The sequence below is a fragment of the Typopeltis vanoorti genome, chromosome 24 (assembly GCF_054136105.1).
Source record: "Typopeltis vanoorti isolate ZY-2024b chromosome 24, IOZ_Tvanoo_1.0, whole genome shotgun sequence".
NCBI classification, from domain to species: Eukaryota; Metazoa; Arthropoda; class Arachnida; order Uropygi; family Thelyphonidae; genus Typopeltis; species Typopeltis vanoorti.
This window is the reverse complement of record NC_143572.1, coordinates 73,665,938-73,680,190: the sequence shown is the minus strand read 5'-3', so window position 1 is coordinate 73,680,190 and position 14,253 is coordinate 73,665,938.

Sequence of the window (14,253 nt, the reverse complement as noted above, 5' to 3'; positions counted from 1 at the left end):
ATAAGTTAGCTATATACATGTATCACTTGAGAAAAAAGGACTTAGTACCAACCCGTGGAAATTACCACCAGACTTCCCCTCTTCTCGATTCCATCTCTGTTCCAAACTAGAGCATCGTCTGCTGGGATTGGGCTTATTATCACTTGAGAGCAAGTAATCTATACCATCAAACAACACATGGGAGAATAAGGCTAAGAACGAACGCACACATCATTACAAACCTTGAGAAAGAGAGAGAGATCAAAACAAGGAGAATAATTGGTTTACAGCCAGTCAGCCCCAAGGCATTTCACCTGACAACATCATCAGGGACATCAAACTCGAGATAGACGCCGATAAACAAACGCATGTGAAGATGAAGAATTTCATGATCAAGCTCTATCTGCGCTCGAAGGAGAAAACTATGGTTTCTTTCTGCAAAAGACTTTCATCAACTTTCGAGAGCAAAGATCCGGTACTAAACATTACAATTCCATCAGCCTCACGAAAACGGACTACATGATCATCGCGGTGTCACTTACAACTGACTCAAAAATCTAATGATGAGATATGTCATACATGTTTATGACCTCTCACGTCTTGTGTAAAGAGATTATAACAATAACTACACCCAAATCCTGATCAATAGATTCCACTCCATTAATCCAGAAATGAGGGGTCAAACGAAAATATCCCTCTCCTCCTTTTTTGCTCTGGCCTTTCAGTCTTCTGTAGAGATAATTAACAATCCTCATGCTATAAGGCGGATTCTTTACCCACTAATACCAAGGAAGAGTTATAGAAATGCTAATGAGATTCTGGAATGTAGATTATGAGGTCATATTTAGAGTATATGGAATGTAGACACTGGCAGACAGGAGAAATAAGGGGAAATATGATATGAGTCTATAAGTTGTGAAAAGTTTTTAAAGGATACCTTCTGATGAATTTTTTTGTTATATGGAAGATGAGAAGGGAACATGAGCACCCATAGAAGCTGATCTATATCGCAATTGGAAGAACAGCGAGACATTGTGCCCTTCGATTGGAAACGAATTGAGTTCGATTCTCGTCGTGACGAGAGGAACCTTTATACGCGGTTTTTTAGTAGAAGGTCAGTTAACGGATCCCATACTGAAATAACACGTTTTTTTTTTTTCAGAAATTGCGGAATTTTTATCCCGCATACAGGAAAATCTACTAAGAGAACATATGCTATTTATAAACAAAAAACACTATTGATGTTCGTTGTAGTACATGACATTGATTGTTGTAGTTTGAAGATTGAGTTGTGGATGTGGTAAGGAAGATTGAGTTGTGGAGGTGGTAAGGTGTGTGTTGCTGAACGATTAAATAGTGGAGTAGAGGGGGCCTTCCCACGACGATTCCTTTCAATCCTTGTCTCGTAATAATAACGATACGAAGAATAAGTTGAAGTCTGTCCAAGAAAAGAGTGTAAGCAAGAGTTTTCTCTCATAGGGCAGATAATGGCACAGTTCGCTTGTTGAAGTGGTGAGTACATCTCCGCAAACATCGTGAGTGTGCGATGTTTGGCCACCATTGATAAGTCCTTGATTCACTTGATGTATCAGATAATAATAATAATAATAATAATAATAATAATAATAATAATAATAATAATAATAATAATAATAATAATAATAATAATATCCAACGAGCGCACGATGACCAGACTTAAAATTCGACTTAAAACCGTTTGTACGCCAACTGCTGCTATATAGGTTCTCTCAAGGAGCATTGGAATTTTTTTTGTCAAGCAATTTTATAGGCACCCTTATACCTAGCATAGTCCACCCCTGTTAGGCCTGTTTAACCGTTGAAGAGGGATCATAAGACATGCTGACTATATTTTCGATTATATTGTATCAACTTCTATAATTTGATCGTTTTGTAATTCTTTTACACTTTTAAATGTCCGTTATACCTACCCGACGTTTCCTATATCTCCTGATTTCCACATGGATACTTCAGTTCGTGTGAAGTCAGTTTCTTGCTCTTCGTCAAATAATCATTAGAAGAAGTCAGCTTTTTTATATACAATTGTATATCGAGGAATGAAGTGGCTCCCCGACTCGCGACGATATTTGACGCTCAAACTTTGTTTCGGTTTATTTAAAAAATAAAAACAAGAATATAATTTATTGTCAAGTATAATACACTTTGTATCCAAGCGGGGGGGGGGATCTACACTTATCCCTGCTCCAGAGAATTTTAATAATATCGTAAAATTACCATATTACTGTGGGCAAACACCAATTAGAAGTCAAATAGTTATTAACAATAAAATAATAGAACAGGTAAATATTTTCAGTTATCTTGGATGTGAAATATCATATAGGAGGAAAAAAAAATTAAAAACTTAGTCCTGATAAATAGAACATTCAATTCAAATATTGTACAACAAAAACACGCTTTAAAATATACAATATTTTAGCAGTACCCACATTATTATATTGCAGAGGAATTTGGGCAATAAACAAACAAGATAAACAAAGAATAAAAACAAGTGAAATGAGATTCATGAGAAGAACTGCAAAATACATATTATTAGACAAAAAAAAATAAGGAAGAAATTTAAAAAACTAAATATAAAGTCAATAGATGAAAAACTAAACAATTACAAATAAAATTGGATAGAACATGTAAACCGAATGGCCAACACCCAATATCCTGTAAAATCCCTTTAACAATTTAAATACTTCTATCATATCTCCTCTCCTACGTCTATCAGCTAGTTTTTGGAGCCCACAGATCATCAATCTATCCTCATAGGGAACATCCCAGACCTGCAACAATCTTTGTAACCCGCCTCTGAATCCTCTCTACCACTTCCGCATCACCAAGAAATCCTGGCGACCAGATCTGTGCACAATAGACCAAATGCGGCCTTATTAATGCCTTATAGAGTGGAACAGTAACTTCCCTATCCCTGCTTGTTAGTGTGTTCCTCAACAACCATGTAATTTGATGTGATGTTTTGGCAATCTTAGCAATATGCCCTTTAAACTTAAGTTCTCTGTCCATAATAACTCCCAAGTCTCTTGTCTCATCAACTTCCTGCAGTTCAGTTCTGTTAATATAGTAAACAGCATGCGATGTCATCCTCCCGAAGTGCATCACCTTACACTTAGCCACGTTGAACTGACAGCCATTTACCTCAGTCCATAGCGTCAGCCTATTTAAGTCATCCTGTAAAATATCCACATCATTTGAATTGATTATCGCTCTTCCCAATTTTGCAACATCAGCAAACAAGTGGATATTTCCATTCAAGGTATTTCCAATATCATTGATGTACAAATTAAACAATAGAGGACCAAGAATTGAGCCCTGAGGTACACCACTAGTCACTTGCCTTTTCCTGGACTCAGCTCCTCCGTAAACCATTCTTTGATATCTGTCCGCCAGCCATCCTTTAATCCAAATCACCATCTTCGGATCCAAACCCATTTGCTCTAATTTATGTAACAGAGTTCCATGTGGAATCCTGTCAAAAGCCTTTGCAAAGTCAAGCAGTATCACTGAGTAAGGATTTCCTTTATCCAACTCCACTGTTACTTTATTATAGAACGTAAGCAAATTACTTAGGCAAGACCTACCCTTCACAAAACCATGTTGCCACTTATAAAGTATCATATTGCTGTCCACCCAGTCCTGAATTCTAATTTTAACTAATTTCTCCAAAATCTTAACCATCACTCCAGATATATTGATTGGCCTATAATTTGCAACATCAGTCTTAGAGCCTCCCTTGTGCAATGGAACTATTTTCCCCTCTTTCCACTCTATTGGCACTTTACCAGAACTGAGGCTTAAATTAAACATCCTGGTTAGAGGAGTTGCTAATTCTCTTGCACATTCTCGTAACACATGGGCCGATATGCCATCTAACCCAATGGCAGTGTTAGCATTAAGGTTCTTTAATATATTAAGCACCTCAATTTCATCTATCTCTATACTCTCATCAGTCAATGGCACATCTGACACTGCACTATCACTACGAAGATGGTACACTTTTGTGAAATGATCACTAAGCAACTCAACTATTTGATTAGCTTCAGTAATTTCCTTACCATCAACACTTTTTAAAGTAATCTTTCCATGGATATTCTTCCTTTTACTAGCCACATAGCGAAAGAACTCTTTAGGGTTTCTTTTGGATTCATCAGCTAGCTTCCTCTCATAATTAGCTTTGGCTTTCCTTACCATACAGGTTACTCTCTTTGCCTGTACCTTATATTGCTCATTGGAACGCTCATCACCTTTTTCTTTATATGTCTTCCACAACCTTTTCTTTATCTGCAACTCTGGTTTAATAGTGTTAGTCATCCATTTCACTCCTACTTGATTTCTCCTTCTGACTCTGGGAATACAGTCTGATACAGCTTTCTTCAAATACTCCTTGAGAATCTCCCACGCACCATCAACATCTCTCCCCTTGAATTTCTCATGCCATAATACAGCTGAAAGCTGACTTCTCAGCTTGCCATAATCACCAGCCTTGTAATTCCACATATACCCATTCTTAATAGAATATTCAGTACGTCTTTCAATCTCCCAGGTCAAGACCACATGATCCCTTTCCCCAAGTGGAGACATTGTAACTAAATTACTTATTGATATGTTCTCCGATGTTATGACCAGATCTAACACTCTAGAATCTCTTGTCCCTTCCATCACATGCTGTCTCAGGTAATTATCTCTTAACAATTGTATAAACTCCATTTCCTTTGTTCCTTGTGACCATTCCTTCCCCCAATCTATGTCCCCAAAGTTAAAATCCCCCATAATAATTACCTGACCTTTACTCATCGTGCTAATTTGCCAATACATGCTATCTACATTCTCCCTTATTCCCCTTGGATTATAGCAACAACCAATTACATATTTCGCCTTGTTAATCTCTATCTCACACCAAACAGCCTCTAATAAACTGCCCTCTACATACCTGTCACAGTGAGGTACTTCTATCTTTTTTGGCTTTAATGTTTTGTCTATCATTAATAAGACCCCTCCCTCCATTCTGTCATCTCTGTCCTGCCTGAAAATACTGTACCCCTTACATTCAATCCCAATAACTATATCATTCTGGGTTAACCAAGTTTCGCTAATTCCTATAATTTTTGGCCATGTTGCACTAAGTAATGACAAAAATTCTTCACACTTATTCCTAATACTTCGAGCATTAGTATACATAAACTGCAATACTCCCTTCCTCCCATATAGGTCTATAATCGTTAATTAGAGTTATAATCATGATGAGGATGATAAATTAACAATGCCAAGAAATAATGTTCTTGTTTAATCTATTATTCAAGTGTAAGCAAGTAAAGTTTATCCGCGATTTTTCTTCATGACTAAACTACTAGTGTATATAAAGACTAAAGGCTTCACATTAATTATCTTAGTATCCTATACGGCAAAGCACACATCTATTGGGTGTGAATATTTCACTACCCAGACCTGTTTCGACCTTGACTAAGGTCGCATCATTACTGAGGCAATTAACGTGAAGTCATTAGCTTCCGTATACAAGTAGTTTAGTCGTGAAGAAACTTCACGCATAAACTCTATTTTCTTAAAATTGGATAAAGGATTAAACAATATTATAATTTGGTATTTTTAATTTAATTTATAACGAAGTGAAAAAATTTTATATAACTAACATTTAACCGTAGTATCTTGAACGACAACACTGAGCTAGCCAGGCCAGAATATTAGTTGTAATCCATTTGGAGTGTGATCAGCGGTGACTTTCGGTTTGAGATTTATCTAGAGGTAAGTACTGTTAGTTTATTCTTTTGCTCTTTTCTTTCTTTCTTTCTTTATTTTACAGTAATTTTATTTCCTCCTCGTAACTTAGAATTTACGATTTCATTACCTACTCCAAATGGGCGATCTCCATTGGGTTCGCCAGGAGTTCGAGCAGTGTTCGCACAGTTTGGAAGTTTCTCTGAATTCTTGCAGACGAAATGAGTGTGAAGATCAACCAGCGGACAGCTGATTGAGTTCGAAAGGCAGACAAGCACCCCGTACTTTTACAATAGACATGAGTATCATACTTTATACTCAAAAACAGGTTCTGCGAAGTCAGCAGAAATAAATGATGCAAGGAACCAACATCTATCGAAACTGCAATTCCAAGGAAGTAGAACGAATCACTATAAGGAAATAGTTTCTACAGTTATCCTACGAGCTAAGGATCAATGGACAGCAGTTCCCACATCACTCAAAAACCGTAAAATAAAGTTTATAAAATCCATGAACATGGACTAGGGAGTCCGAATATACCAGAGACAGTAGCTGATTACCGCGCCACTAACTTTTTGTATAATGGAAACTTCCAATATCGCACGTGAATTCGAAATAGTGAAAATGGAAAATTCACTATGATGCTGCACGTTATAACCGATTCTATAAATACCAAGAGACCCCCGACATACAAAATGCGGACTAAACCATATTAAATTTAGAGAAATATGTTCCAAGAAAATGATCGGCTCATTCCATGACAGCAATCACCAAACAATGGCAAGATATATATGACCTAAAACTGTAACTAGACTATATATCATAGTCTAGTCACTGTCTGTAACTAGACTATAAAACCAGAATCATTACAACGGAAGGCACAACTGCACAATGGCACCGTTCCAAAAAATTCAGCTACCCGTAATGCTACTGTAAACATCAATTCAACTTCATAAAATGCTGATAAAATCACCTGACGGCCCCTGAATAAAATGAAATTGACAGTCAGCTAAATGCGTCATCTACGGCGGACCATATCCCACCAATATGGCGGATTCAAGCAATACATTGACATCCATAAATCAGTAAAAGAAAGACAAAGTACCACATCAGCAACTGCACAGGTATCCACCCCACCCGATTCAAGTTTTACAGCCAAATCACAGAAGTTTCTAGGTCATATATCTCTTGGTATTGTTGGTGATTGTCACCATTACAAACAGCATTGCACGTTTAATTTAATAAAAGACACTGTTAACTTTAACAAGGTTCAGAAGTAAACAAGTCAGTCAGGACTTCATAAACAAATTTGTAACACACACACACACACACAAAAACAATCCTCATTTCACTAATAGATTTTGGAATATAGCTGGCATTTAGAATGTAGCTATGAAATGTAGAAGACCCACCTGTCTACAGATTATGTTCTGGAACTCCAACGATCCAGAAAATAAAATGTGCTTACCACAAGCATATGCAACAAAATACAGTAGGTTGTCCTTGTAAACCAAACCACCTCCGTCCATCCCACAACACAAGGCGCAGGAACAATGTTTCACATCGGAAAGACAGGACTTGGGGAGGAGAGCACCGGCCATCTTTGTTATGCTGTATGATATAGAACTCAATGAAATTGCCAGTCCCGCCAAAACCAAGAGAAGCCACGGGGATGAAGGTCAAAATCTAGAAATGGGGTTCTACTGAAAATACACTGCATATATCTGCTTATTCTTCTTATAATTGATTTTAGACCAAGTGCCCTGTTCCGATCTCATACCATCACTTTCATGTTCTTCTAGTCCTTCTTTTTCTATTTATTTCATATCTGTATAATATTTTTGGGAGTCTGTTATTGTCCATTCGATTTAGATGTTCTAACCACACGTGTTTATATTTACTTATATAGTAGTTAATTGGTTTTATACTCAGGGATTGTAAAATTTCTTTATTTATTTTATGGTCTCACTTGCTATACGAACTTTTTCTGATAAATTTCATTCACGCTGTTTGTATCCGTTTTTTATTCTTTTTTTATAGTCCATGTTTCATTTCTATGTAATGAAGTTAGTTTAGACAGAACATTATACAGTCTGATTCTGGTGTGTTTTTGTACTAAGGATGATTTAATGTATTATTTATTAAGCCATTTAATTAAAAAAAAATGGTATTTTAATGTCTATAAATTTTTCATCTTCATGTGATAAGTCGCATCCCTGGTATTCAATGTACACTGCTTGGAAAGTAGTCAGTGGAAACCATATCGTCAGGAATAAATATCCCTGATACCCATCTTAATAAGATGTAGGATCTCCATTCAATTTTATAATTGCAGCAATTCTATGGGATATACTTGCCACAAACTCACGATAGCGATAAATGAGAAGTTTGGACCATTCTTCCTGTAGCCATGTAATGAGGTCCAAGACTATTGTGGGAATACGTCCATTGACCCGAACCACCAGTTCATCCCACAGATGTTTAATAGGGTTGAGAACGGTGCTCTGCGAGGGCCAGTCATGTGTAGTGACGTTCATGTCCAAACAACGCAGTTACAGAAGCAACCTTATGTCACAGTCTTTCTGAAAGAAACAATGATCAGTTCTACAGAAACTGCACAATGAAGGAAACATTGCATTGTCCAGAACATTCAGATGTCTTTCGGAGTTCAATGTTCATCGCACCACAAACAGATATCCGAGCCCAAGCTAGGATAAAATAGGACCATGCCATTACACCGCCACTTCCGAATTTAGTAGTTATGCAGTCTTGTAAAGAGACGCTCACAGGGCATATGCCACACCCACACGCTTCGATATTTTTGGTAGAGGGTGTAGCGTGATTAGTCGCTCCATAACACAACTTTCCAATCTTCCACATATTCTGTACATATTCTTTGCTGCACTGAAGACGACGCTCATGTTAGTTCGCGTAATGTGAGGCTTGCATATTGCGATCCTACCATGTAAACCTACGTTGTGAGGCTCGGTTCTGAAAGTTTTTGTGCAGAATCATGTTCCAGTCGATGCCTGAAACTCCATATTCACTGGGTCGAGGAATGGCTGAATTTACATATAACCCTCCATAGCACCCAACGGTCAGGATGAGTGAGTGTGGTGAGTCGTCCCATGAAGGTAGCATTTGCAGTTGACTCCCTTCGCTTCCATCTCATTATGATACCACTGATTTCTGACCTGGGATCATCCAATTTGTTCAATAATTTTGCCGAACAGATAGGCCTGCAACGTGGCATCCTATCATAACGCTTCTTTTACGTCAGTTCCCTTCTCGCACCGATTTCACCAGGACACAGTTGCAATGACTTGGGAGCATCATATTCCTATAATTTATACTGACTAGAAACACGTGACTCGTTAATGGCACGATAAATCTTGCTCATTGGAGGGGAGTCCATTGACGTCTTTACAAGGTGCATTTACTTCTAATATTTTATTATCTATCACTATTTTACTTCTCATTGGGTTCTCTCCTTTGAAAGCCATCATTTTTGTCTTCAATTTGATATTCTCATATTATATTGTACGTAAGTTTCATTTAATGAATTTTATTGAAGCTATTTTAAACCTGGTTTACTCCATTTCCCAAGTAAGCAAACAGACAAACAAGCCAAGTTTGCGCCTGCAAGTGTTGCAAGTCTAGCTGATCCTGCACGTAGTGCAAGACCAAGGCATCTCATGGTAAAAGTAGAATAAGCTCTGATCACAAATCTTAATATTTACCCTTAATGCAAATCTCCTGGAGGAGATGTATGATGCTTTGTATTCAAGGCAAGGGACCACTACCCACAAAGCATCATACATCTCCTCCAGGAGATGTGCTTTGCATTAAGGGTAAATATTAAGATTAGTAATCAGAGCTTATGCTACTTTTACCATGAGTTTCCTTGGTCTTGCACTACGTGCAGGTCAGTTAGACTTGCAACACTTGCAGGCGCAAACTTGACTTGTTTGTTTGTTTGCTTACTTGGGAAATGGAGTAAAACCAGGTTTAAAATAGCTTGGTATCTTTAACATTTATTATACCCAAGGTAAAATACTTTCTACATTTATATTTCCTCCTGAGATTTTTATTTAATAAGGTTAAAACACCTTATGGTAACTTGTTCTGGTAAAATACTTATAAGCTCTGCATTACTAAAATCTTGGTATTTCTAGCCTGGCTCCCACTGATGAGACCTCGATAGGGGTAGGAACTGGTGGGGGGGATGGCTTTGAGAGGCTTTGCTTGGGGATAGGTTTTTCCCTGTCTCCACCGCTGAGAATATGGCTCTGGCTGGTGGTGGGGTGAGCCAGCCACTGGGTAGAGCCAACGCTGAGAAGTTCTTCTCGGTGACGGGGTGAGCCTGTCACTGAGTGGAACAACGCTGAGTTGGATGGTCTTTCGGCCACTAGGGATCGGCCTAATTTTTAGAGAGATCTTTAGTTAAATACACCTCAATAAACGTTGAAACCGGTCTGGGTAGTGGCCCCTTGCCTTTAATACAAAGCATCATACATCTCCTCCAGGAGATGTGCTTTGCATTAAGGGTAAAATTTGTGATCAGAGCTTATTTTAATTTTACCATGGGTTGCCTTGGTCTTGCACTACGTGCAGGATCAGCTAGACTTGCAACACTTGCAGGTGCAAACTTGACTTGTTTGTCTGTTTGCTTACTTGGGAAATTAGCTTGGTATCTTTAACATTTATTATACCCAAGGTAAAATACTTTCTATGTGTGTGTGTGTTACTGTAAAATCCAAAAATTGGCAAATCCTAGGTTTTACCTGTAAATCCTAGCATTTACCATAGTAAGTTGGTAAAAGTCTGAAAAATGCTGGTAAACGCTTCCATTTCGTAAAATACCATCATTCACCAACTGATAAAACTTAGGATTTAACAATGGAAACAATTGTATAGTGGGCGTCCTCCCGCGATGAAGTCTTAGGACTCCTTGGAGGTGTCACGAATAATAATAATAATAAGAAGAAGAAGAAGAACCCAGCTCCACGTGTGAGAGATATACATGCTTACAGAGGAAGTGAAATTTTTTCAGATCATTACTCATTAGTCTCTAAAATAAAAATACTAGCAAAATGGAGAAAGGAAGTAAATCCGAAATAGAACAAGTATACAAACTCTATCTATGAGAATTACAAGAAGAAAGCATTAGAATGATATATCAATCAAGATTAACGGATTATCTAAAAGAAGCCCAAATCAGTAAAGATATAGAAAAGGAATTGAAACGTTTAAAAAAGATAATTCATGAAGCAGTCTCTGAAGTACTTGGAAAGAAAAATATTAAAAATCTCGAACAAAGATATAGAAAATACAAAAAAAAAAAAAAAATAGCAAGCAAATCACTTCAAAAACATACATGTTTCCATTCTTACAAAGGAAACAGAAGAAATAGTTAAGATTCTCGGACAGATTTATTAATAAAATAGAAGAACACATAGATGGAAGACAATACATAGTTTACGAAATATTGAGGATATTAAACAACGAAGAAAGAGATACACCACAAATCAACATATTACAAGAGAAACAATGGATAGAACATTATAAGAATTTATGGTAAGACCCAAATTTTATAATAGAAAATAATAATGAAGAAATCAGTACTAATATAGAACCAGTAAAATTGGGAGAACTAAAATAAGCAATAAAGGTATCAAAAAATAGAAAATCAACCGGATTAGATAGCATAAATACAGAGCTTTAGAAATATGGTAGAGAATATTTATATCACAGATTCTTAAAATTAATAAATAACTGTTGGAGGAAATGAGGTTCCATCAGATTGATTAAATGCTCAGGTTATATCTACATTTAAGAAAGGAGACAGAGATGATTGCGGAAATTACACAGGAATGAGTTCATTAATACAGGTTACAAACTTTACAGTAAAATCCTAATTAAAGACAGAAATATTGCAAACAGTTTACTTTCAGAAGAACAAAATGGTTTCAGGCATGAAAGATCATGTATAAACACTATTTATGTGCTAAACCAAATTACTGAAAAAAGACGTGAATTTAATTTACAGACTGATATGGCCTTAATAGATTAAGAGAAAGCTTTTGATAAAATATACAGGCTGCATAATAACATAGAGTAAAACTATGGAATATAATGAAAAAACAAGGATATCCATTACATTTGGTACAAGCTATACAGTACAAAGTTTATATAAAAATATAAAAATACAGTTACAGTGAAGTAATAAATTAATTGAAGAGATTGAAATCAATGAGGGTGTTAGACAGGGATGTAGCTTATCTTCAACTCTATTCAATATGAAAAATTACAATGAAACAAGGCATCCAGTTAACCAGAAGAACTGTTATCAATACAATGCTGTATGCAGATGAACAGATGATATTACAAGACAATGAAGACTTTCAAAAATCAGTTTATGAATTAAACAAAATAAGCCAACAATACAATTTAAATTTTTTATAAAAGAAAACAAAAGTCATGGAATTTAAAGGCCGGGATCATGTTAAATCGAAAACAGTTATAGAGAAAAAAAAATAATAGAAAATATGACACAGTTTAATTATTTTGGCTGCATAATAACATATCTAAAAGATAAAGATATAGATGAAAAAAAAATAAAGAATTTTCAGAATATCTCTGAAACAACTATAAGGACACAGAATTAAAAAAAAAAAAAGACGAAAAACTCAAACATTTTAAAAAGTAATGGCCACTCCCACTCTGATATATGGTTTAAAAACATGGACAGTTAAAAAGAAAGATGGAAGTAAAATACAAGCTGCACAGATGAGATTTTTAAGAACAATTAAAGGATACACAAAATTGGACCGATTAAGAAATGAAGACATCAGAAAAGAACTAGATATAGGTAACATAAATATAAAGATCGGGTAATACGGAGAGAAATGGAATGAACATCTATTTATGATAGAAAGATATCAGCTACTAAGAGGAAAGAGAGAGAGAGAGAGAGAGAGAAAGGAAGACCAGTGAAGCTGGAACAGGCAAATGCTTAATCCTTGAAGAGAGCAAGAAAAAGATAGAAGTCTCCCAGCTGTCAACTGGATGAAATTAAACACTTCTCTTTGGGAATCTATTTCCATTTCGAACTACTGACTCAAAGGAAAAAATACTTACATTTTTGACCTCAGAAAAGCAAATGATTGCATTAGCAGTTATCACTGCGGATGTGCAGCGCACAATTTTTTTTACCGAAGAAAGAGATTAAAAATCTCATTCGTGAAAAGAGCAGTGGCAGGTGCCTTAATATCACAGAATGCTGGCACCAAAGGACCAACCAGAGCTCAAAAGAGCAACTAACAATGTTCAGTATGCGCTAAAATCTAATGTAATCAAAGCAGAAGACAAATCTTCAGTCCTAATACACAGAGGACAAGATACTCTGAAAAATGTCCAAAGTTCTATACCCAGACCATGAACTCCCTCCCAGAAATTCATCACAGGTTATCGTCATATAGGAAAAGTTGAAGCTTTTGTTGTATGGTGGTTTAAAAGAAAGATGAAAGTAAAATGCAACCTGCACAGATGAGATTTTTAATCACGTCTGTGCAGAGAAGCAGTTTAGTCATAATAAGTCTGTGTTTTCTGCTTAGAAAAATTACCTGAGATACTAACACGAACATGACTGCAAAAAGTCAATAAAGAATTAAATTTCATCTCCGATGAGCAGTCTGGATTGCATGCGAACCACTCCATCGAAGAACAAATTCATAGATTAATGGAAAACGGTTGAGGATAGGCATACTAAGTAGCACACCTGGACGATCTTTCTGGGCGTTAAATATCATATTGGACATAATATAACACAATGGGCTGTTTTCAAACTCCTGAAGACCAAATGACCACTAGACTAAACAAACTTACTATATCTTACCTCAGTGATCGCAAACTCAGAGTGAAGCTGCAGGAAATTAAATCGTTTAAACTCAAAATCACAGCACGTCGCCCTCATGGCCGCATTTTATCATCTCTGTTATTCACTCTGTGTGGCTAACATCCTACGCACAGTTCTCACCACAACAGTTCTATATACAGATGATACTGCAATATAATACACTACCTCCCATCATATATTAACAACTGAAAATCTGAGAAGTACAGTGTCAGAATTGGAACAATGGATTCAAAATGACGAATGAATTTCATCACAGATTATCGCAATGCAATTCAGAAGACGAGCATCCCTTTAAGGAGAAATGGTCATGTGTGGCACCCCATTCGATGGCAACAAGTACTCAAATACGTGGCGGTGCAACAAAAGGGCTTCGCTTCTTCATGACTCATGTCAATCATATCTGCTCAAAATCATATGAGACAGTGGAACTATAACCTTTATTCAACCTTCTTCTGTTCTGACATATGGCACACTCACCTGCAATCATATATAGCGGATTGAAACGTTCAGAGAAATCCGAACCAGATGGAAAAGAACAGTGTTCGACTCACCGGGTTCATAAGAATCGTACAATTTCACCGACA